The 24,008-nt window shown below is 38.1% G+C and overlaps 1 long non-coding RNA gene and 1 other non-coding gene across 3 annotated transcripts in view; both read right to left on the reverse strand.

The window, feature by feature from the left end:
* The window catches only part of LOC109027283 (uncharacterized), a 464,512-nt gene that overhangs the window by 358,815 nt on the left and 81,689 nt on the right, over positions 1-24,008 (reverse strand). The gene's annotated exons all lie outside the window — the stretch shown is intronic.
* Positions 19,867-19,973, reverse strand: LOC115935060 (U6 spliceosomal RNA). Its single transcript, XR_004070776.1, has one exon. It is a non-coding gene; the product is annotated as a U6 spliceosomal RNA (small nuclear RNA).

A 24,008-nucleotide genomic window follows, 5' to 3' on the forward strand; every position in this document is an offset into this window, starting at 1 on the left:
ATTGATAACATTGACTAGCCATATGTCTATTAATAAGATTAAATTTGTAGTTTAATTTATTGCCTCAAAGGAAATTCCAGGGTCAAATAACTTCAGTGGTTATGTCTTGCAAATTTAAAGAAGAACTGACAACAATTTCACATAAAACTTTCAATGAAAATTATAAAAGAGAAAAAACTATTTCTAAAATTTATGAAGTCTGTATTTTGATGATTCAAAGACCAGAAAGATGTAACAAGAGAAGAAAAATCACAGGCCAATACCACTAATGAAAATAGATGTAAACATCTATTAAAATATTAAGTAAATTGAATTATGCAATGTAGAAATAGAGAAATATGTCATGATCAAGTACAGTTCTTCCCAGAGATGCAGAGTTAGTTTAATTTTTAAAAAATCAATGTAATACTCACCATATTAACAACCCCAAAAAGAAAAAGATGAAGTAAAAACATCTGACAAAATTTACTCCTGTTAATGATAAAAACTCTTACTAAACTAGGAATAAAATGGCACTCTTCTAGCTACTGGTGTACATATATACAAATCCTACTGCTAACATACTAAATAGAGACTGAATTTTTTCTATGTTCAGAAACAAGGCAAGGATATATGTTCTTACCATTTCTATTTAACATTGTATTTAAGTTCCTGGCCAATACAATAAGGAAAGACAAACAACTATATAGAGTTAAGTGGAAGAAGAAACACATCTTTATTCACAAATAACATGATCGTCTATGTAAAAAAAAATCCAAATAAATCTAATAAGAACAGCATGGTACATCATAATACAAAAAAAGACACATAGATCGATGGAACAGGACAGAGAACCCAGAAGTAAAGCCACACAGACATACAACCATCTGATCTTTGACAAAGTCAATAAAAACAAGCAATGGGGGAAGGACTCCCTATTCAATAAATGGTGCTGGGATAACTAGCTAGCCATGTGCATGAGAATGAAACTAGACCCCTACATTTCAACATAAACAAAAATTAACCCAAGACTGATTAAACACTTAAATTTAATACCTCAAATTATAAAACTCTTAGAAGAAAACCTAGGAAACACCACCTGTACATCAACCTTTGGCAAATAATTTATGACTAAGTCCTTAAAAGTAATTGCAACAAAACAAAAATAAACAAATGAGATCTAATTAAACCAAAGAGCTTTTGCACAGCAAAAGAAACTATCAACAAAGTAAACAGACAATCTACAGAATGAGAGAAGATATTTACAAACTATGCATCCAACAAAGGTCTATACTGGGCATATACCCAAAGGATTATAAATCATGCTGCTATAAAGACACATGCACAGGTAGGTTTATTGTGGTACTATTCACAATAGCAAAGACTTGGAACCAACCCAAATGTCCATCAATGATAGACTGGATTAAGAAAATGTGGCACATATACACCATGGAATACTATGCAGCCATAAAAAGGATGAGTTCATGTTCTTTGTAGGAACATGGATGAAGCTAGAAACCATCATTCTGAGGAAACTATCACAAGGACAAAAAAACCAAACACCACATGTTCTCACTCATAGGTGGGAATTGAACAATGAGAACACTTGGACACTGGGTGGGGAGCATCGCACAACGGGGCCTGTCGTGGGGTGGGGGGAGTTGGGAGGGATGGCATTGGGAGATATACTTAATGTAAATGACGAGTTGATGGGTGCAGCATACAAACATGGCACATGTACACATATGTAACAAACCTGCACATGGTGCACATGTACCCTAGAATGTAAAGTATAATAATAATAAAAAAAAGAACAAAGTTCTAATATTCAGAATCTGTAAGAAAATTAAACAATTCAACAAGCAAAAAACAACAAAGGACAGGCAAAAGACCTAAACAAACATTTTTCAAAAGAAAACCTACAAGTGGCCAACAAATATATGAAAAAATTCTCCACACTACTAATCATCAGAGACATGCAAATCAAAACCACAATGAGATTCCATCACACACCAGTCAGGATGGCTATTACTAAAAAGTAAAACAAACAAACAAAAAACAGATGCTGACGGGGTTGTGGAGGAAAGAGAACACTTATACATTGTTGATGAAAATGTAAATTAGTTCAGCAACTGTGAAAAGCAGTTTGGAGATTTCTCAAAGAACTTAAAACAGAACTACCATTCAATTCAGCAATCCTATTACTGGGTATATACTCAAAGGAATACAAATGGTTCTACCAAAAAGACACAAGCACATGTATGTTCATTGCAGCACTATTCACAACAGCAAAGACATGGAATCACCCTAGATGCTCATCAATGGTGGACTGGATAAAGAAAATGTGGTACATACACATGATGGAATAATACACAGCCATAAAAAGAACAAAATCATGTCATTTGAAGCAACATGGATGTGGCTGGAGACCATTATTTTAAGCAAATTTCCACAGGGACAGAAAACCAAATACCACGTTCTCTCATAAGTGGAAGCTAAACATTGAGTACACATGTACATAAAGATGGGAACAACAGACATTGGGGACTACTTGAGGGAGGAAAGAAGAAGGGAGATGAGGGTTAAAAAACTACCTATTGGGTACAATGCTCACTACCCAGGTGATGGGATCATTTGTACCACAAACCTCAGCATCATGCAAGCTATTAAGGAACTAAAAAGACAAGCAACAGAAAGGAGAAAATATTGGTAAAACATACATATGATAAAGGACTCATATCCAGAATATATAAAGAGCTCTTACAATTATAAAAGAAGACAAAAAGCCCAATTTATAAATAGATCCAAAGAGTCAAATGACATTTCCATAGAGAAGATATGGAATGGCCAATAGGTACATGAAAAGATGTTCAGCATTACTGAAGAAACTACATTGTCTGGAGTACATACCATGGGGTTTGTCATCTCATGCCAGGAAAATTTAGAACACGAACACACACAAGGAGTTTAGCAGCGGAGGTTTAATAGGTAGAAAAGAAGAGAAAGAGAAACAGCTCTCTCTGTAGAGAGAGACGGGTCTCCAAGTGGAAAAGACTGGCAGGTGGCAAATGCGCTGTATTTTATAGTCAGGTTTTAGAAGGTGATGTCTGATTTACATAGGGCTCACAGATTGGTTCGATCAGGTATGACATTTACATAGCACATAGGGAAGGCTGGCCACCCCGCCCTAATCTTATTATGCAAATGAACTCTTCCGTTGACCAGCACCATCCTGTATGCTCCTTACTGTACATGTGGCTGATAAAGAGAAGGGAAGATGGAGCTGCCATTTTGAACATGATTGGCACAACTGCTAATTTATGTCTACAACTAGATTTTACAGGCTACTCTTCGTTAGAAAGGAAAATGATTTGGGGCTACTTTTCATTAAAAGGAAAACCGTACCAAGGACTTCCGTAACCTCACTATATGCCTATGTAATTTCTTCTTAACTCCAGTATCAATCCCCGCTCTGGAGTGGTAACTAACTGCTGTTAAGGGGTGTTGGGCAGCAACTCTTTCTGGCTACCTCTTGCTGAAAAAGAGTGATGTGTGGGGAACAGCAGCTAAGGCTCCCCCTGGGGTCAATCTAAGCGTCCTCAGAAGAAAGGCATGTCCATGCATGGTTCTGTCTGCGGCATCATTTTGAATTTGATTGCTGTCAGCAATTCCAATGGGTTGTAACACTAGTTTGCCTCCACCAGATGTTGCTGAAACGTTAATATGAAAGTGATATTCATTTTTGGATAAGTGGCATTGGATTGGGGTGGCTAGAGTAACTTTAGTGTTAACCTTGGCTAAATCTTTCCTGCAATTATTAATCCCTTCATGACTTCCACAGACAGTCTAAGACATGCTTAAACTTTCTGATTTGTCCTAAACATCCTTCTTTTAAACAACCAACAATTCTCTTCAGGACAAGTATTTACCATACAAGATCATTTCTTATATAGAATCTCTTTCCTTTATAACCTTCTTTGCATAGCCAGAGTGTGACATATTACCAAACCCAATAGTAACAGACTCAGGGATTGTAAAACTTTCATGTTCCCTTTTTATTTGTAACTATTAACCCTGCTATAAGGATAATAATTAAGCAAAATACTAGAGCAATGGAAACCAATATTTCAGTTAGAAGGTGCTACTGTGTATAGCTCCCAGCAAATAGTAAAGTGAGTAGCAGTTCCTCAAAGGGTGATGTAGTAGATTCTTTCTATCTAAAATTTTACTTGCCAAGATGTAGAATTTCCGTCTGGGGGGTCTACGAAGTTCCTTGGTTTTATTTTCCCAAACAAAGAAACCTCTGGGTTATGGGCACCATACTCACTTTAATTACCAGACCTGTTAGAAAGGGACATTCTTTACCGACCACAGGTTAGGAACTTTCTATGGGGGACTGTTTAGACAAGGTATGAGGCAGGCCATTTCTCCTCATGGAGTATTTACTGGCTCTGCAATTTGAGATGGACTCCTTAAAGGGAAGCATACCCTTCCAGTCAAAGTCTTGATAAAACAACCAGTTTTTCCAATTGCATCCTGTTGCAAAAGACAAATGGATTCTTGGCTGGGCACGGTGGCTCACACCTGTAATTCCAGCACTTTGGGAGGCGGAGGCTGGCTGACCACCTGAGGTCAGGAGTTTGAGACCAGCCTGACCAACATGGTGAAACTGTCTCTACCAAAAATACAAAAAAATAAAAAATAAATTAGCCAGGCATGGTGGCAGGCACCTGTAATCCCAGCTACTTGGGAGGCTGAGGCAGAAGAATTGCTTGAATCTGGGAGGTGGAGGTTACACTGAGCCAAGATTGTGCCATTGCACTCCAGCCTGGGTGACAAGCATGAAACTACATCTCAAAAAAAAAACAAAGAAGAAAAAGAAAAAGAAAAAGAAAAATGGATTCTTATTGCACTAATGCAAACAACTATATTGCCATAAGTTAGCAAAAAACTATATTGCCATAAGTTAACAGTACTCACAGATAGTTTCCAAATTCTAGAGGAACCAGGCAGAGAGAAACAAACATGCTCCAAATTTTGTTCACAATAGTATACCTTACTCTATTATTAAAGGCCATACATAGTTCAAAATAATTTTTCTTGACTCTGAAAAACAAAACAAGGATCAGCAATATTTCAAGCAAAAGTCAAAAAAAATGCTTTAGCTTTCTGAGTGCAGTCCATTTAGTTAACTCTTGTTTTGCTTGATATTCTTGAACATTTCAGTTCTTCATGAGTCCTGTACATTTTTTATCTATTCCAATGCTACAATCTTCAAAACTATTAGAAACCTGCACTTGAAAACACCTATTAAAGTCTTATAACTTGATTATAATCCATCTTTTGGGAAGGAACAAAGCAAGACAACAGTTGTCTGCGAATGACAAAATTTCTAGCGTAGTTACAGTTAAAAACATGACTGACAAAGAAGTTTAGTTATCTCTGTGGTTTACAATAAATTTAACCTTAATTATGATTGACAGCATATACTTAGACATTAGAATTTCAGAAGTCCCATGCAATTTTGGAACATATATTAGTATTAGTCACCAAAACATAACTTAATGAAGATTGGACATCATTTTGGCAATACCATGTAACTAAACACGTCAAATAATCTTATTTACCTCTTCTCTGGATGGTCAGGGGCCCTCTGAACCATCCAGAAAGCCAGGCATCAGGAAAGGCAATTTTGAAACTTAAAAGTTTGATTTTGGGAGGCCTGTTAAATGTTAGAGGGTTAAAACACTTGATGTTATGAAATAGAATTCCAGATTGCCATAAATTATTTATTTTGCCAAAATGACTCAAAACACAAAAACCTTTCATTAGCCTTTACTGTTACATGAAATTTTTGTTCAAAGCCAAATTTTACCCTTGCATTAGTTTATTAATGTTAAACCACCTTTTGATGAAACCTCATAGAAAATTCCATCTAATCTTAACCAATTTAACCATGAGGTGAAATCTTTACAAATCCTTTATAACACCTTTTGCTAAAGGGCAGATTAGCATCTATGACAACCTTGCTGTGCTTTTATTTCAATGCTCAATTTATGAAAAGACCATAAAATAACCTTCTGAATTTAATGTTTACACATTTTTTGGCAAGATTAGTTTTTTACAATCTTACTATAGCTTTCTTAAACCTCTAGCTTTATCTTATCAAATTTAACATAATTCCTCATCCCTTGGCAAAATTTACATTTCCATGCTTTCTTATAATCTTTTACTAAAAACACGTTTTACTGTTTTTACACACCTTGTATGTAAAACTGTTTAGTGATCTCAAACACATGCTGCAATGTTAACTCTTAGCAACTTTTACTTTTGGTGAAAAATCTGGTTAGTAAGCAGCTAGCCTAGGACCCAGACAGAAGTGCAGATAAGGTCTCTTTCCAGCATCCCAAGCCTTACCTCTCTGTAAAGCAGCAGTATACAAACTTGGAACAAAGAAAACTAGTATCTAAGTTGTATGATTTAGAAAACCTATTTGCATTTTGACAACACTTGAACTTCATGAATAATCCTTAAGACTATTTTTATTTCTTAAAGATTAAAGTCATGTAAACTAAAAAATATTTAATTTAAGCACTTATTTTTCCTTAAGTCAACTAATTAGATCTCTTTAGCACTTATTTTTCCTTAAGCCAATCAATTAGATCTCTTTACAGACATTACACACAACACATATACAGTGACACAAACAGACAGAAGATTCAGCACTTGTAAGATATTTCATTTGCCAGTTTCTTAATTGGATTACTGGCTTCAGGGTGGAGACCTTGAAGGAACAGGGCCAGGATAGCATGCATTTCTAGGGCCCAATAAGCAAGCAGAGCTGAAGGCAAAGACAGATCCCCAAAATTAAGGGTGTCATTTTATACTGGATCTTGGATCCCCAAAAGGAGAGAGATACTATGGGAGAAGACAGTACAGTGCTTCTACCATGCATTTCATTGCAAGACATCCCAAAGCCAATTGGCTTATTTTGTATGCAGCCCATTCTCCATGGGAGTCTCATCTCTTAGTCAGGGGTGGAGATGTTTCCATATCTTTTAGGTGACCAAGAGCATTCTTCTCTGAGTCAAATGTGCAGTTAAGCATTCCTCCATAACTACGATTAACCATCACTTAAAATATATTTCCTACCTAGTTATTACACTCCAAAACTCTCTCATAATGTGAAGTAATTTGATACCCTCCAAACTCAAAACTGTCAGATAACACAGTGCGAAACAGAACAGAGCCTTTGATTTTGAGAGGGAACTATCTGCTTTTAATTCCTGGGGTTTCGTGAGGAAAACAGGTTTTTTTACCCAAGGAGTCCCAGGCTACCACAAGTTATCTTAGGGCCTCTCTTGTGTGCATTAAGAGTGGAAAGACAGAAAAAAATGGAGGAAAATAATTCAGTCAACTGGAAAGAAAAAAAATTGTTTTCAGAAAAAAAAAACCTTTTTTCAGAAAAAAAAAATCCAAGAAGAGAAAAACATAAAGGCCATTTAAATATGCCCATAACTTGAATATCTACTTTTAACTAAGCTGACAACTTCTTCTTTTTTTTCTTTTTTTAGATGGAATTTCACTCTTGTTGCCCAGACTGGAGTGTAGTGGTGTGATCTCAGCTCACTGCAACCTCTGCCTCCCGGATTCAAGTGATTCTCCTGCCTCAGCCCTCCTGAGTAGCTGGGATTACAGGTATGTGCCACCACACCCAGCAAATGTTTGTATTTTTAGTAGAGACAGGGTTTCACCATGTTGGTCAGGCTGGTCTCGAACTCCTGACCTCAGGTGGTCCACCTGCCTTGGCCTCCCAAAGTGCTGGAATTACAGGCGTGAGCCACCAAGCCTGGCTGAAGCTGAGAACTCTTTAAGAAAATCCTTTTAAATCCCTTATTACTTGACTTTAGCCATGCCAAGCAGTTCAGATTTTCAGCTTTTGAACTTTACAAGTAATCTCACAGGTGAAACCAACAAGCCTTAATTAGGTTATGACTTAACTGTGAATGTACATGGGAGAATGTAGGTCTTCTCCCACAGTATCTCTCTCCTTTTGGGGATCCAACATCCAGTATAAAATGGCACCCTTAATTTTGGGGATCTGTCTTTGCCTTCAGCTCTGCCTGCTTATTAGGCCCTAAAAAAGATATTTTCAAAGGAGTGATAAGCAGGTTTTGAAACCGTTATTGCAAAATTGTGAGTGAGACAATGAAAGAGATCTGACCCACCCAACTCCATTTTGTTTCCAGCCCCCAAGCTGACCTTGTCCATCCCTGGGCATAGGCTAAATCAACTTTGGGAGGAGCCTGGTTTACAGTTTATAGTCTAAAAAAAAGATGATCATAGTACCTTCCTAAGATATACTTCCCTCTTTCCTAGGGACAAGACCAAGAAACTAGCCATAAGATTAGAAACAATGGCTTAGGAGTCATGCAGCTGGATGCTACAAGATTTTGACCCTTCTTTAATGCTCTCAAGATCAGGGCTTAAGATATTTTCTAAACTCTGCCCTTGATGGTTCAGCTGGCACCACCCAGATCGATAAACTGGCTTATCTGATTTTAGGGCCTCCAGCCAGGAATTGACTTAGCACAAGAATACATCCACCGTTGTAAAATGGTGGAGATTAAAACAAAGTATTACCATGAGGTTACAGGTCATGTTCCCAAGGACATGAATCAAGATGGAGGCCTGTAGCCAGCCTTGTTACTGACCATTTTGTTGAGCTGGCTTGAACAACGGGCTTATGGGGTCCTATACCTGTATCCTAACCTAAGGTACCCTTTCTTTTGACAGAACCATACAGAAAGACACACCAAGTACGCCAGATTGGCTACAGCTTAAGACCATCCTCACAAATCCTCTTTCATTAATTAAAACTTAAGAATATAAACAAAATCCTTATCATCCCTTTTACTGGTTTGTGCAGAGAGAGAGAAGTCAAAAGCTTGACTGTTAAAATTTTTTTTTACCCTTTTGCCCGCATGTCAGGCTTCTGGGTTCCCTTCCCCCTAACTCAACTCTAAGCCAAGCATTTTAAGGTTTGGGGAAATTAACTTTTCCCAGATTGGAAGAACATTATAAAAGAGCCATTTTAAACTGTGAAAGAAGGAAAAATGCCATAGAAAAGTCTAGGGGTTCCAATTATGGTTGTCAAGAAGTACTACCTCTCTTCCCATTGGGAAATAGGAGACATGTTGCTCATCTCCGAAACTCTATTGCCTGCCGAGCTGCCTGCTTTTCAGCAGCAGTTAGGGTTTGGCTTAGGAGCAGCCTAGCATCCCTTCATGAGAGGTCAAACTTACCTGAGTTAAATTTTAGAAACCTATCATGTAACTATCAGGGTCATTAGAAAATTGGTCTAACTCTCCCTTTATTTGTCTAAGGTCCTGTAATGAGAAGGGAACTTAAGGGAGCCCCGAATAAGGAGGAATTTCCAATTGTTCCCCTGGAAGTTGCTTCTCTAACATTGGAGAATCATTCTCCATAGGCCTGCCTGATATGACTACTAAAAAAGATAGGTTGATTTTGTAATACCTGCAAAAGGTCTAGTAAGAAGGCCATGCCCTTGTGCAAAAGAAAATGGGCCACTTTTTCTTTAAATTCTTAGGGTCAAAGGAGTCCCTGTGCTTCAGGATACACTCCTGAGGGTTGCAAGCTGAAGATGATCTGTTACCCATCTAGAAAGAGAAGTGAGAAATAGGCATCCCTTTAGTCTCCTTCCTTTTGGTATGACCCAGGGTGGAGAGGAAGACAATGGGGGCATCCTCCCTGCTGTTTTCCCTCTGTGGTTCCTGGGTCGTGGCACCTTGTTGAGTGTGCCACCCATGGTTGCAGGCATGACCCCCAGCCATGGAACCAGAGGAACTAAGTGATTAGGATTAGTCACACTCACCCATGTGGCTCTAGTCCTCTTCCTGTGATTTTCTTTTGACTTCCTAGACTTGTGTGACCTACCTGGCTCCCCGAAATATGTATCTTGGGAGAGACTATGTGACATTTGCATTTCCCTCCTTAATGGAGGAAGTGTGCTCATTTGAGCTCTATACCCTGCTATTATGGCCTGTGCTAAAGTGTCTAGCCTTTCAGAATGGTTCTGGTTAACTTCTAAACTTAAAATCCGTTTACTAATTAAGTGCCATTTAAACTGGAGGCAGAATAGGTGCCTTAAAAATATAGGGACCAAATGACTGTTTTTCTGCTGATGGGACAGTATTGAGACTAAAATTTGGTTCTGGAGGACATTTTACTCCCAATTGTTGAAGGTATAGTTTTCTTGTTCACAGAAGCAGTATAAAGCCTGGTTTCCAGTAGAGGGGCACAAAAAGGGAGAATTGAGTGTTTTGGTAAAGGACCGACAATGTGCCTCATTGAGAAGATCCCTATTCCATTAGGTGGCATTGTTGACCTTGAAATTCCATGTGCTCTCCAGACTAAGGGCAGAGTGACCTTGACATGCCATGTACTCTCCATACCAAGGGCAGTGAGAGACCTGGAAATGCTATGTGCTCTCCAGACCAAGAGCAGAGGGTGACACTCACTATGTGTGTGGGGGGGGGGGGGGGTGAGGGGGGGTCCCTCTGTTTCTAGAAAATCATAAAAACACTTTCCCTTGAGTTATATCCCCAGTTACTATGACATTCTCTGATCTTGCCAAACAAGAATACTTCCCCGAACTATAAAACTTTCCACACATTGCATACACAGAGAGGATATGAGATATGGTGGTCATGGACAGGAAAGAAGGAAATTACGATAGAAAAGTTGAAGATCCTGCTGCCAACACCCCATTGGACGGTTAAAGGCTGGGTCAGTCCAGAAGCCTTTGGGTAACACCCGGCGATAGGCCCAGCCAGAAATCCTCAGTTGCTCCAAAACGTCTTCCAGCCCCATGTGGCAGCTAAGTCCTCTGTAAAAGGAAGCTGGTTCAAACATAGCCAACATGCCCAGCAACCCATGGGTGCTGGGGGATTCTCCATATTCTCCCGAGTAAGCCTGTCCCCCAAGTCTTGTAAGGCTGGTATCCATGCTAATCATTATTAAATGGCTGAAGGGGGCCCAGTATTTGGTTTGATTTGGTTCTAAGATGGAGGCCAAGAGCCCTGAAATGAAAAGACAGAGACGGAGTCCACTTCTCTACTGATTCTTTCAATGAATGCTGTACCTGCATATCCCTGACAAGCCCCCAGTATGAAGTGGCTATGTTGTCTGGGGTATATACTCTGGGGTTCGTCATCTCATGCCAGGAAAATTTAGGACACAGATACACACAAGGAGTTTAGGAGCAGAGGTTTAATAGGCAGAAGAAAAGAGAAAGAGAAACAGCTCTCTCTCTATAGAGAGACGGGTCTCCGAGCGGAAAAGACTGGCAGGCGGCAGATGCGCTGGATTTTACAGTCAGGTTTGAGAAGGCAATGTCTGATTTACATAGGGCTCACAGATTGGTTCTATCAGGTATGACGTTTACATAGTGCATGCGGAAGGCTAGCTGCCCCCCCCAATCTTGTTATACAAATGAACTTTCCCATTGACCAGCATCACCTTATTGTACACATGGCTGATAAAGCAAAGGGGAGATGAGGACACCATTTTGAACATGATTGGCACAACTGCTGGCATCTATGTCTGCAGTTTGATTTTACAGGCTACTCTTTGTTAGAAAGGAAAATGATTTGGGGCTGCTTTTCATTAAAATGAAAACCTTACTGAGGACTTCCGTACCCCCCTCAGTATCTGCATAAGTAATTTCTTCTTAACTCCTGTATTGTTACCAGCCATTAGGAAAATGCAAATTAAAGCTACAATGAGGAACCACCACACACCAATTAGAATGCCTAAAATTAAAAATCTGACTACATTAAGAATTGTAGAGCAATTAGAAACATTTTATGTTCCTAGTAGGAATGCAAAAATGTATTATCAGTTTGGTAAACATTTTTGCTACTTTCTTATAGAGCTATACAGACATTTTCCTTAACCTAGCAATCCCACTCTTAGATATTTACTCAAGAAAAATGAAACATGTTTATACAAAGACTTGTACTCTAATGTTCATAGTAGCTTTATAACCTAAGTGGAAATAACCCGAGAGCCCATCAACTGGTGAATAGATAAGTAAACACTGATATGTTGATATAATGGAATACTACTCAGCAACAAAAAGAAATAAGCTACTGATGCTACTCAACAAAGTATATGCCTCTTAAAAGCATTATGCTGAGAAAGAAGCCAGACAAAAGTGATTACACAGTCAATGACTCTAACTAAAAGACATTCTAGAAAGTAAAACTATAGTGAAAGAAAGCAGATGTATTTTCAAATGGCTAAATGTGGGGTGTAGGAGATTAACTCTGAAGTGGCAAAGAGAATGTTATGGGGTGATGGAAATATTCCACATCATGTTTCTGGTATGTTTACTTGATTAACTGTATTTGCCCAAATGAATTGTACCCTTTAAATTTGGTGAATTTTATTATATGTAAATCATACATCAACAATTCTGATTAAAAATAGAATTCCAAGATTGTCAAAGAAATATCCTAAGGTAGTAAGTGGCAAAACAATACTAATATAGAGAAAAGAAAATTTCCAAAGGGTAGATTTATATCCTGAATTATTTCTCCAAGGATCAATGACTTAGAATAGCTTAAAGAACTACCTGCTTTAAAGGTATGTGAATTTTAATGGGAGAACTCTATTTGAATTCAGGTAAGAGGTGTGTGTGTGTGTGTGTGTGTGTGTGTGTGTGTGTGTGTGTGTGTGTGTGTGTGTGTGTGTGGGCTGGAGAGCTGTAAAGGCTGTGAATCATGGAGCAAGTTGCTATAAAGGGTACAGACCAAAGCCTCTTTGCGCAATTGTTTCAAGGGAGCCAATGGAGAAAGGATGAACTGCACCCTGACTCTAGAAGACACATTGTCAAGAGGCTGGTCAGGTAGGTTCCTTGGGAAGGCTGGCTGGATATGCAGCATTGATTGAAAACTCTTTGCTTATAAATGCTCCCTGTTTACATGCAGTAACTCACGGCCCTGAGTTAACATACCCTGTGTGTAAGAGTCTCTCCTCAGGAATAGAGGGGGTGCAGATTTGCTGCTAATATGCAAAGTATTTCATTTAGTAATGGCTTTCAGTAGGCCCATTTAAAGCTCTCCTACTGTTATAGTAATAGATCGGATCTATAAATTGTTTGCTAACAGTCAATGTTTGCACTAAATACAATCAAATGGAAACATACCTCTAAAGTAAACAAATAAGTTCTTATTCTGTGCAATTTTCTATAAACAAAATTAATCTTACCACCATTTCTTGCTGCAAGTAATCTGGAAATGACATTTTCTCCCAATCTACTTAGAGGCTTTCTGAGAACACTAGAGGTCCCCTGGATTCCCTGCCTATTCCTTGCTTCCTTAGCAGACAAAGAGGCCTTGGTTTCCACACTTTACCTTATGGTAGCCCATCCTTGCTCCGTGATAGAGTCCATCCCTTTTTTGCTCCTGAAAGCAATGGGTGCTTACAATTTTACTTTGGACCCAGAGAACAAGCAGAAGTAGGAAAGGCATGGTAATGAAATAATAGAGCTGGTGGTTGGAATGTTTGTTCATTTTCCCAGTGAACTGTGACCTGATCAGTTGTATTTATTTGCCAGATCCAACAAGATACAAGTGATGGGACAGTTTAAGAATTGTTAAAAGTAGCTGAGATACACAACAACTGATGCTGGTCCTATTATTTTCTCTTCCAGAAATCAGGATACAGATCTGAGTTTTGGTAGCAACCTAGGATTTGCACATATTTGTATTTCATTTCTTTTTTTTTTTTTTGAGACAGAGTCTTGCTTTGTCGCCCAGGCTGGAGTGCAGTGGCACGTTCTTGGCTCACAGCAAAGCTCCGCCTCCCGGGTTCACGCCATTTCATTTCATTATTACTCCCCACAAACACATCCTAATTTCTCCAGACTTGATTATCTCCTCCATCACACCTATCTTCTCCCATCAAAAAATCCGACAAATGAACACAAATAAAAATACCCCTTCCTGGTAAACTGTATAAAATACAGTCTTTTTTTCAGTTTATTAATCAATATAGCCAACATGTAGCTATATTTAGCTAATTGTTTCGGAAAGGATTGGCATGGGACTTGCAAGACTTTATATTAGCATGACAGTATTTATCTGGAACATATTTAATCACTTCCATGTACTTTTTGCCTTCTGCCACTTGTTTGGCCCTATCAAAGTGGATGCAGATGAAAGAAAAAAAAACATCCTACACATTTACAGTCATCCCTGTGTATCTGTGGGACTTTGGCTCCAGGACCCCCTGGATACCACAATTCAATGGTCTTAGATAAAATTGCTTAGTATATGCATATAATCTACGAACATCCTCAGGTCTACATTACCTATAATGCCTGATTAGTGTAAGTGCTGTGTAAGTGGTTGTTAAATTGTATTTTTTGTTTATATTATTCCTATTGTCATATTGTTATTTTTTTTCCTGCAAATATTTTTGATCCATGGTTGTTTGAATCAGCAGATATGGAACTTGTGGATGCAGAAGTCATCTAAGCATGATTATTATAAACTTTTATTTCCCTTCAGAGACTTACAAGGCCTTACAAGTTCTTACAAGGGGAAGGAAGGGGGCAATCCTTTGCTCTGTTTTAATTCAGAAGGTCTTTTGAAATCTTCTGTAGCTTCCAGGCTAAACAATCAGTATTTGGGAAAAAGATCCTAATGGTGTAATCACAGATTAATGGAATTTTACGTATGTAGGGACCATCAAAATCAAATACAACCCCAGACAATTGAGATTTAAGGAATATTAATACATTTATTCTTGAACATGTGGCTTGTGCCAAAGTCTAGAATTTTATTTTTATTATTATTATTATACTTTAAGTTCTAGGGTACATGTGCATAATATGCAGATTTGTTACATAGGTATACACGTGCCATGGTAGTTTGCTGCACCCATAAACTCATCACTTACATTAGGTATTTCTTCTAATGCTATCCTTCATCCAGTCCCCCACCCCAGGACAGGCCCCAGTGTGTGATGTTCCCCTCCCTGTGTCCATGTGTTCTCACTGTTGAACTCCCACTTATGAGTGAGAACATGTGGTGTTTGGTTTTCTCTTCTTGTGTTACTGTGCTGAGAATGATGGTTTCCAGATTCATCCATGTCCCTGCAAAGGACATGAACTCATCATTTTTTATGGCTGCACAGTATTCCATGGTTTATATGTGCCACATTTTCTTTATCCAGTCTATAATTGATGGGCATTTGGGTTGGTTCCAAGACTTTGCTATTGTAAACAGTGCCGCAATAAATACTTGTGTGCATGTGTCTTTACAGTAGAATGATTTATAATCCTTTGGGTATATTCCCAGTAATGGGATTGCTGGGTCAAATAGTATTACTAGTTCTAGATCCTTGAGGAGTTGTCACACTGTCTTCCACAATGGTTGAACTAATTAAAATTCCCACTAAGAGTGTAAAAGTGTTCATTCCTATTTGTCCACATCCTCTCCAGAATCTGTTGTTTCCTGACTTTTTAATGATCACCATTCTAACTGGCAATGAGATGCATCTCACTGTGGTTTTGATTTAAATTTCCCTAAAGACCAGTGATGATGAGCATTTTTTCATAATTTTGTTGGCTGCATAAATGTCTTCTTTTGAGAAGTGTCTGTTCATATCCTTCGCCCATATTTTGATGGGGTTGTTTGTTTTTTCCTTGTAAATTGGTTTAAGTTCTTTGTAGATTCTGGATATTAGCCCTTTGTCAGATGGATAGATTGCAAAAACTTTCTCCCATTCTGTATGTTGCATGCTCACTCTGATGATAGTTTCTTTTGCTGTGCAGAAGCTCTTTAGTTTAATTACATCCCACTTGTCTATTTTGGATTTTGTTGCCATTGCTTTTGGTGTTTTAGTCATGAACTCTTTGCCCATGCCTATATCCTGAATGGTATTGCTTAGGTTTATGGTTTTAGGTCTTAATTTAAGTCTCTAATTCACCTTGAGTTAATTTTTGTATAAGGTGTAAGGAAGGGATCCAGTTTCAGCTTTCTGCATATGACTAGCCAGTTTTCTCAGCACCATTTATTCAATAGGGAATCCTTTCCCCATTGCTTGTTTTTGTCAGGTTTGTCAAAGATGAGATGATTGTAGATGTGTGATGTTATTTCTGAGGCCTCTGTGCTGTTCCATTGGTCTGTATATCTGTTTTAGTACCAGTAACATGCTGTTTTGGTTACTGTAGCCTTGTAGTATAGTTTGAAGTCAGGTTGCATGATGCCTTCAGCTTTGTTCTTTTTGTTTAGGATTGTCTTGGCTATGCGAGCTCGTTTTTGGTTCCATATGAAATTTAAAGTATTTTTTTTTCCAATTCTGTGAAGAAAGTCAGTGGTAGCTTGATGAGGATAGCATTGAATGTATAAATTACTTTGGGCAGTATGGCCATTTCACATTATTGACTCTTCCTATCCATGAGCATGGAATGTTCTTCCATTTGTTCGTGTCCTCTTTTATTTTGTTGAGCAGTGGTTTGTAGTTCTCCTTGAAGAGGTCCTTCACATCCCTTGTAAGTTGGATTCCTAGGTATTTTATTCTCTTTGAAGCAATTGTGAATGGGAGTTCACTCATGATTTGGCTCTCTGTTTGTCTGTTATTGGTGTATAGGAATGCTTGTGATTTTTGCACATTGATTTTGTATCCTGAGACTTTGCTGAAGCTGCTTATCAGCTTAAGGAGATTTTGGGCTGAGATGAAGGGGTTTTCTAAATATACAATCATATCATCTGCAAATAGAGACAATTTGACTTCATCTTTTCCTAACTGAATATCCTTTATTTCTTTCTCTTGCCTGATTGCCATGGCTAGAACTTCCAACACTAGGTTGAATAGCAGTGGTGAGAGAGGGCATCCTTGTCTTGTGCCAGTTTTCAAAGTGAATGCTTCCAGTTTCCATTCAGTATGATATCAGTTGTGGGTTTGACATAAATAGCTCTTATTATTTTGAGATATGTTCCATCAATACCTAATTTATTGAGAGTTTTTAGCATGAAGGGCTGTTAAATTTTGTTGAAGGCCTTTTCTACATCTATTAAGATAATCATGTGATTTTTGTCATTGGTTCTGTTTATCTGATGGATTACATTTATTGATTTGCATATGTTGAACCAGCCTTGCATCCTAGGGATGAGGCCGACTTGATCCTGGTGGATAAGCTTTTTGATGTGCTGCTGGATTTGATTTGCCAGTATTTTATTGAGGATTTCTGCATTGATGTTCATCAGGGATATTGGCCTAAAATTTTCTATTTTTGTTGTGTATCTGCCAGATTTTGGTATTAAGATGATGTTGCCCTCATAATATGAGTTAGGGAGGATTCCCTTTTTTTTTTCTATTGATTGGAATAGTTTCAAAAGGAATGGTACCAGCTCCTCTTTGTACATCTGCCATAATTTGGCTGTGATTCCGTCTGGTCCTGGACTTGTTTTTGGTTGGTAGGCTATTAATTATTGCCTCAATTTCGGAACCTGTTATTGGTCTATTCAGAGATTTGACTTCTTCCTGGTTTAGTCTTGGGATGGTGTATGTGTCCAGGAAGTTATCCATTTCTTCTAGATTTTCTAGCTTATTTGTACAGAGGTGTTTGTAGCATTCTCTGATGGTAGTTTGTATTTCTGTGGGATCAGGGGTGATATCCCCTTTATCATTTTTTATTGTCTCTATTTGATTCTTCTCTCTTTTCTTATTAGTCTGGCTAGTGGTCTATCTATTTTGCTGATCTTTTCAAAAAACCAGCTCTTGGATTCATTGATTTTTTGATGGGTTTTTTGTGTCTCTCTCTCCTTCAGTTCTGCTCTGATCTTAGCTATTTCTTTTCTTCTGCAAGCATTTGAATTTGTTTGCTCTTGCTTCTCTAGTTCTTTTAATTGTGACATTAGGGTGTCAATTTTAGATCTTTCCTGCTTTCTCTTGTGGGCATTTAGAGCTATAAATTTCCCTCTAAACACTGCTTTAAATGTGTCCCAGAGATTCTGGTACATTGTGTCTTTGTTCTCATTGGTTTCAAAGGACATCTTTATTTCTGCCTTCATTTCATTATGTACTCAGTAGTCATTCAGGAGCAGGTTGTTCAGTTTCTATGTAGTTGTGCAGTTTTGAGTGAGTTTCTTAATCCTGAGTGCTAATTTGATTGCACTGTGGACTGAGAGACAGTTTGTTGTAATTTCTCCTACATTTTCTGAGGAGTGTTTTACTTCCAATTATGTTGTCAATTTTAGAATAAGTGTGATGTGGTGCTGAGAAGAACGTATATTCCATTAATTTGAGGTGGAGAGTTCTGTAGATGTCTATTAGGTCTGCTTGGTGCAGAGCTGAGTTCAAGTCCTGGATATCCTTGTTAATTTTCTGTCTCGTTGATCTGTCTAATGTTGACAGTGGGGCATTAAAGTCTCTTACTATTATTGTGTGGGAGTCTAAGTCTCTTTGTAGGTCTCTAAGAACTTGCTTTATGAATCTGGGTGCTCCTGTATTGAATGCATATATATTTAGGATAGTTAGCTCTTCTTGTTGCATTGATCCCTTTACCACTATGTAATGCCCTTCTTTGTCTCTTTTGATCTTTGTTGGCTTTAAGTCTGTTTTATCAGAGACTGGGATGGCAGTCCCTGTTTTTTTTTTTTTTTGCTTTCCATTTGCTTGGTAGATCTTCCTCCATCCCTTTATTTTGAGCCTATGTGTGTCTTTGCATGTGAGATGGAACCAAGTTAGAAAACGCTCTTAAGTATATTATCCAGGAGAACTTGCCCAACCTAGCAAGGCAGGCCAACATTCAGTTCAAGAATTGAATGAATTCATTCTCCTGAATACAGCACACCAATGGGTCTTGACTCTTTATCAGTTTGCCAGTCTGTGTCTTTTAATTGGGGCATTTAGCCTGTTTACATTTAAGGTTAATATTGTTATGCGTGAATTTGATCCTGTCATGATGATGCTAGCTGATTATCTTGCCCATTAGTTGATGCAGTTTCTTCATAGCGTCAATGGTCTTTACAATTTTACATGTTTTTGCAGTGGCTGCTACTAGTTGTTCCTTCCCATGTTTAGTGCTTCCTTCAGGAGCTCTTGTAAGGCAGGCCTGGTGGTGACAAAATCTCTCAGCATTTGCTTCTGTAAAGAATTTTATTTATCCTTCACTTATGAAGCTTAGTTTGGCTGGATATGAAATTCTGGGTTGAAAATTCTTTCCTTTAAGAGTGTTGAATATTGGCCCCCACTCTCTTCTGGCTTGTAGGGTTTCTGCTGAGAGATCCACTGTTAGTCTGATGGGCTTCCCTTTGTGGGTAAACTGACCTTTCTCTCTGGCTGCCTTTAACATTTTTTCATTCATGTCAACCTTGGTGAATCTGATGTTTATGTGTCTTGGGGTTGCTCTTCTTGAGGAATATCCTTGTGGTGTTCTCTGTATTTCTTGAATTGAATGTTGGCCTGCCTTGCTAGGTTGGGGAAGTCCTCCTGGATAATATCCTGAAGAGTGTTTTCCGGCTTGGTTCCATTCTCCTCGTCACTTTCAGGTACACCAATCAAACACAGATTTGATCTTTTTACATAGTCCTATATTTCTTGGAGGCTTTGGTCATTTCTTTTCACTCTTTTTTCTCTAATCTTGTCTTCTTGCTTTATTTCATTAATGTGATCTTCAATCACTGATATCCTTTCTTCCACTTGATCAAATTGGCTATTGAAGCTTGTGTATGCTTCACGAAGTTCTCGTGCTGTGTTTTTCAGCTCCATCAGGTCATTTATGTTCTTCCCTACACTAGTTATCCCAGTTAGCAATTTGTCTAACCCTTTTTCAAGATTCTTAGCTTTCTTAAAAATATGGAATGCTTCACGAATTTGCGTGTCATCCTTGCACAGGAGCCATGCTAATCTTCTCTGCATCATTCCAATTTTAGTATATGTGCTGCTGAAGTGAGCACAAAGTCTAGCATTTTTTATTCTCAGAATAGTATTTGCCCACCGCACTAACGGTATGACTACATGTATTGATGAAAAATGTATAGCAGATCTAGAAGTACTCTCTACTGGAGGCACTCAGAGCTTTGTGAAAAGCTGTGTCTAACATGGGTATTGAAAATAAATTCAGGCCAGGCACTATTGCTGATGACTGCAGTCCCAGCAGTCTAGGAGGCTGAGGCTGGCAGATTGGTTAAACGGAAGAGTTTGAGACCAACCTGGCCAACATGGTGAAATCTTGTCTCTACAAAAAAAAAAAAAAAAAAAAAAGCAAGTCATGGTAGCATATGCCTGTAGTCCCAGCTACTAGGGAGTCTGAGGTGGGAGGATTACTTGAGCCCAGGGAGGTTGAGGCTGCAGTGAGCTGCGATCATGCCACTGCTCTCCAGCCTAGGCACAAGAGTGAGACTCAGTCTCAAAAAAAATAAAAGAAAATAAATTCAAACATGTGTGACTTATTTACTCCCAACCTACAGCAGTAGGTGGATTATGTAACACAAACTAAGTCACAAAAAATTTGCCTTTGATGACTTTACTGGATTTTTACCCTATGTCAAATCAATCCTCTTTTATGGTTTAAATGGGCTCCTAAAATATTTTGCCTTGCTGGTCTCCTCAGAATACATTTGTTTTGCCTGCATTCTTGTCATAATCTATAGAATTTAAATGGAACCTTTGTTCCCACTTCAGCAAGTCACCTATGAGGCATCTAGCATATAACCTGCCTCCTGCTAGGTGCTGCCAGCCCAGTATTGAATGAAACAGAAATTATCTTTGCCTTTGTGCTGCTTACAGTCTAGATTACCAGGAAAATGAGAAGATCCTGTCCTGTCAGCTCTGGGGCCCCATCTCCAGCAATTGGGGTTCAGTAGTTCTATTTTGGCCCAGGAATCTGAATTTTAATAGGCTTCCCAGGTGTTTTTTATGCAAGCTGTCCAAAGGCCATGCTTAAAGAAGCACTTGTTCTACCACATACTCAGACAGCTTTGGGGGTATGTCTTACGGGCCAAGGCATTTCTTAGTCTGCCAAAACAAAAATACCTTAAACAATAGACATCTATTTTCTCACAGTTCTGGCAGCTGTAAGCCCAAGATCAAGGTGTCAGCAGGATTGCCTTCTGGTGAGGTTCTCTTCTTGGTTGGTAGATGGCTGCATTCTCTCTGTGTTCTCACATGGCAGAGAGAGGCAGAATGACAGAAAGCCCACTGGAGTCTCTTCTTATAAGGGCACTAATCCCATAGGACCTGGGCTTCACCTTCATGACTTCATGAAACCATAATTACCCTCCAAAGGCCCCACCTCCAAAAAGCATCATCACACCAGGGCTAGGGCTGCAGCATATGAATTTTGGGGGACACAATTCTGTCCATAGCAGCATCTTCAACATGTCCACTCATTGTCCCTATGACCCTCATTGTTATAGAGCTTGGGGCATCCCCTACTGTCACTCCAAATAGTCATGACATAATTAGAATCTACAGGCAGCTTAAGCCTGCTCCCTAAGATTTCTGATGTATTTCTTAAATGAAATAATGGCTAATTTAAAAAATAAAAATCATAGTTTCAAATTATGTATCTTAGAGTAAAGGTAGCTATTAGATGACGTTACTGTGAACATACAAATATCCCCATCCTCAACTGTGATGTCTTTATTGGAGAATTCTAAACAATAAACTTTTCTTAAGGGATAGGGGTTCTGTGAATTCAAGCAATATCTTACATTGCATAGATGCACCTAACATCTCCACAAATTGTTATGCAAATTCAACCATTCTGAATCAGTGTCAAAAAGTAAATACAATCACAGTAAAAGGCGGTGTTACCTTGCTGTTCTACATCCCTCACCAAGGCCTTTTCTTTTCCTGGGAACAGCAGTTACATCCTCTGCCCAGCATTTAATCTTTTACAGGTTGTGTGGAACATCATAAAAAAGTAAAAACATATTACAATAATTTAGGAGTAAGAGTTAGCAGAGTGCTATGAGTATTTCTGGATACCACACATTTCAGATTCTCTTGTATAATTGCCTTGGATCTTGGGGGAAAAATCTTTCTTATAAATGAAAGCAGACAAATATTTTGGCATCTTTATATTGAGACATCATATATTGTAATGCAAGAGTGATTACCTTATTGGTCTCCAAGCTCTTTCTGGTTCAAGACCATTGTTCACACTGACCCCCTGGCCCCTCACTCTGACTTTTTAGCCTGTGTCTTTATCCTAATCATATTTTAAGTCAGTACCACCCATTTGTTTCTACTGTCTTACTCAAAGTTTTCACAATTTGGTGATTGCTTTTTGGTTGGTTATTAATATATGGTCTGCATTTCCCTTTCAACTGCGGGCTTGTACTTCTGGCACACAGCAGGTGCTCAAGATACGCTTTGTTGAATGCATGAATTCTCTGCATTGAGAGACAGTTGTGACAGACATATAGGGCATAGGTTAAGAGTTTGTGTGCATTTTTGCTCAATTGTGTGTGTGTTTCTCCCTCAGAAATAGAATACGAAAATATATTTTTCCTTCCCATTAAGAACATCTGACAGGAGGTCACACTTCAGTATAGTTGATATATCATGTTTAGAAAAATGAACTTGTTTTTAAATGGGATTTTCATTCTTATACACTTCCTAGTGTTTATGAAAGAGAGAGAAGCTAATGGCCTTGATCTTGCTGGGAGTGTTTTTTATTTTCTATATTTCTCTTCTCGCTAAATAAAAGGGAAATGTGTGAGTAATTACAGGCTATTGCAATATAATATTCCTGATGGCCACCATATGAAAGAATCATAAGCATTTTTCATTCCTTTCAACCCAACTAATAGCAGGTAAGTTCATTGCAAGCCAAATCCTTTAATGCCCATAGAAAATATTTTAAAACTTACTGGTTCAAAATTAAGCTTAATTATTTCTCCCTATTTGGCATATGAGAATTATACAATTTTATCTCAAAAAAGAAAATGAAACAGAAAGTCAAACAGAACTGGTCCCAAATGATATTACGGGTCTTTACAAATAAGCACACAATGACTTGAGGACAGGCAATTACTTTTGGGAAGCAAACAGAAAGAAATGTCAATGCCCCTTGCAATTGAGGTGAACATACCCCTGTTTGTCTACCTTCATACAATTACCAAAAGTGCTTCTTTCATCCTCAAAATTGTTCTGCTTTAAGACAAATTATATAATCACCTTATTTATGATTTAAGAACACCTGAAGCTTAATTTTAGAAATTTCAAAAGGTATCTAACTAAATTGCAAAATATATCTCCTAGTGTCGGTTTTGTTTGTCATTTTTAAATATATCTGGAAAAAATAACTGTCCTAAAATTCAGAGAAACCACCACAATTCTTTTCCCTCACATTTAACAGGAGTGGCATATTCTATGTTAGAATAATGCATTCTATGGTTATCATAAAGAAAAATTTACAAAACTGGTTTAAACTATACAGCATTACAAACATACCAATAATGGCATATTTCAAGAAAGATAAATAGAAAAGCAAATGCAAAACTATCATTAATCTTAAATTGAATGTCCGCCTCAAAAGATAATTTGTTCTCAAAGGGGTGGGAAGATATATTTTTCTTTTAGCTCTCTATACTTTGGATATCTCATATCCTTACCTAAGACATTAGTCCAAAATAAAGTCTTTTGAAAGAATGCCTACTGAGTTTCAAACCAAGTACTGGCTTCCACTTATTAGGGATAGCTTTAGAATAAGTCTCTGGAAAATAAGTGTCTCCTTGTGTGAGAATATTTGAATAGGAGCAAAATAAATGTTCTATCTCTGAAACATTTCAATATTTTTCAGAGGAAAATCATTTCATGTTTATAATATCTCAGCACAAATTTTACATGAAACACTATAGGAAAGTCTCCTCTTTCTAGTCATTTTTTGAACACTACATTTGAAGAAGAAAATGTTAAAATCACAAAAAGTCATTAATAGTGTGTGTGCATGCATTTTATCAATACAATGATGTTTTTTGTGT

Source organism: Gorilla gorilla, chromosome 5, assembly GCF_029281585.2.
Source record: "Gorilla gorilla gorilla isolate KB3781 chromosome 5, NHGRI_mGorGor1-v2.1_pri, whole genome shotgun sequence".
NCBI lineage: Eukaryota > Metazoa > Chordata > Mammalia > Primates > Hominidae > Gorilla > Gorilla gorilla.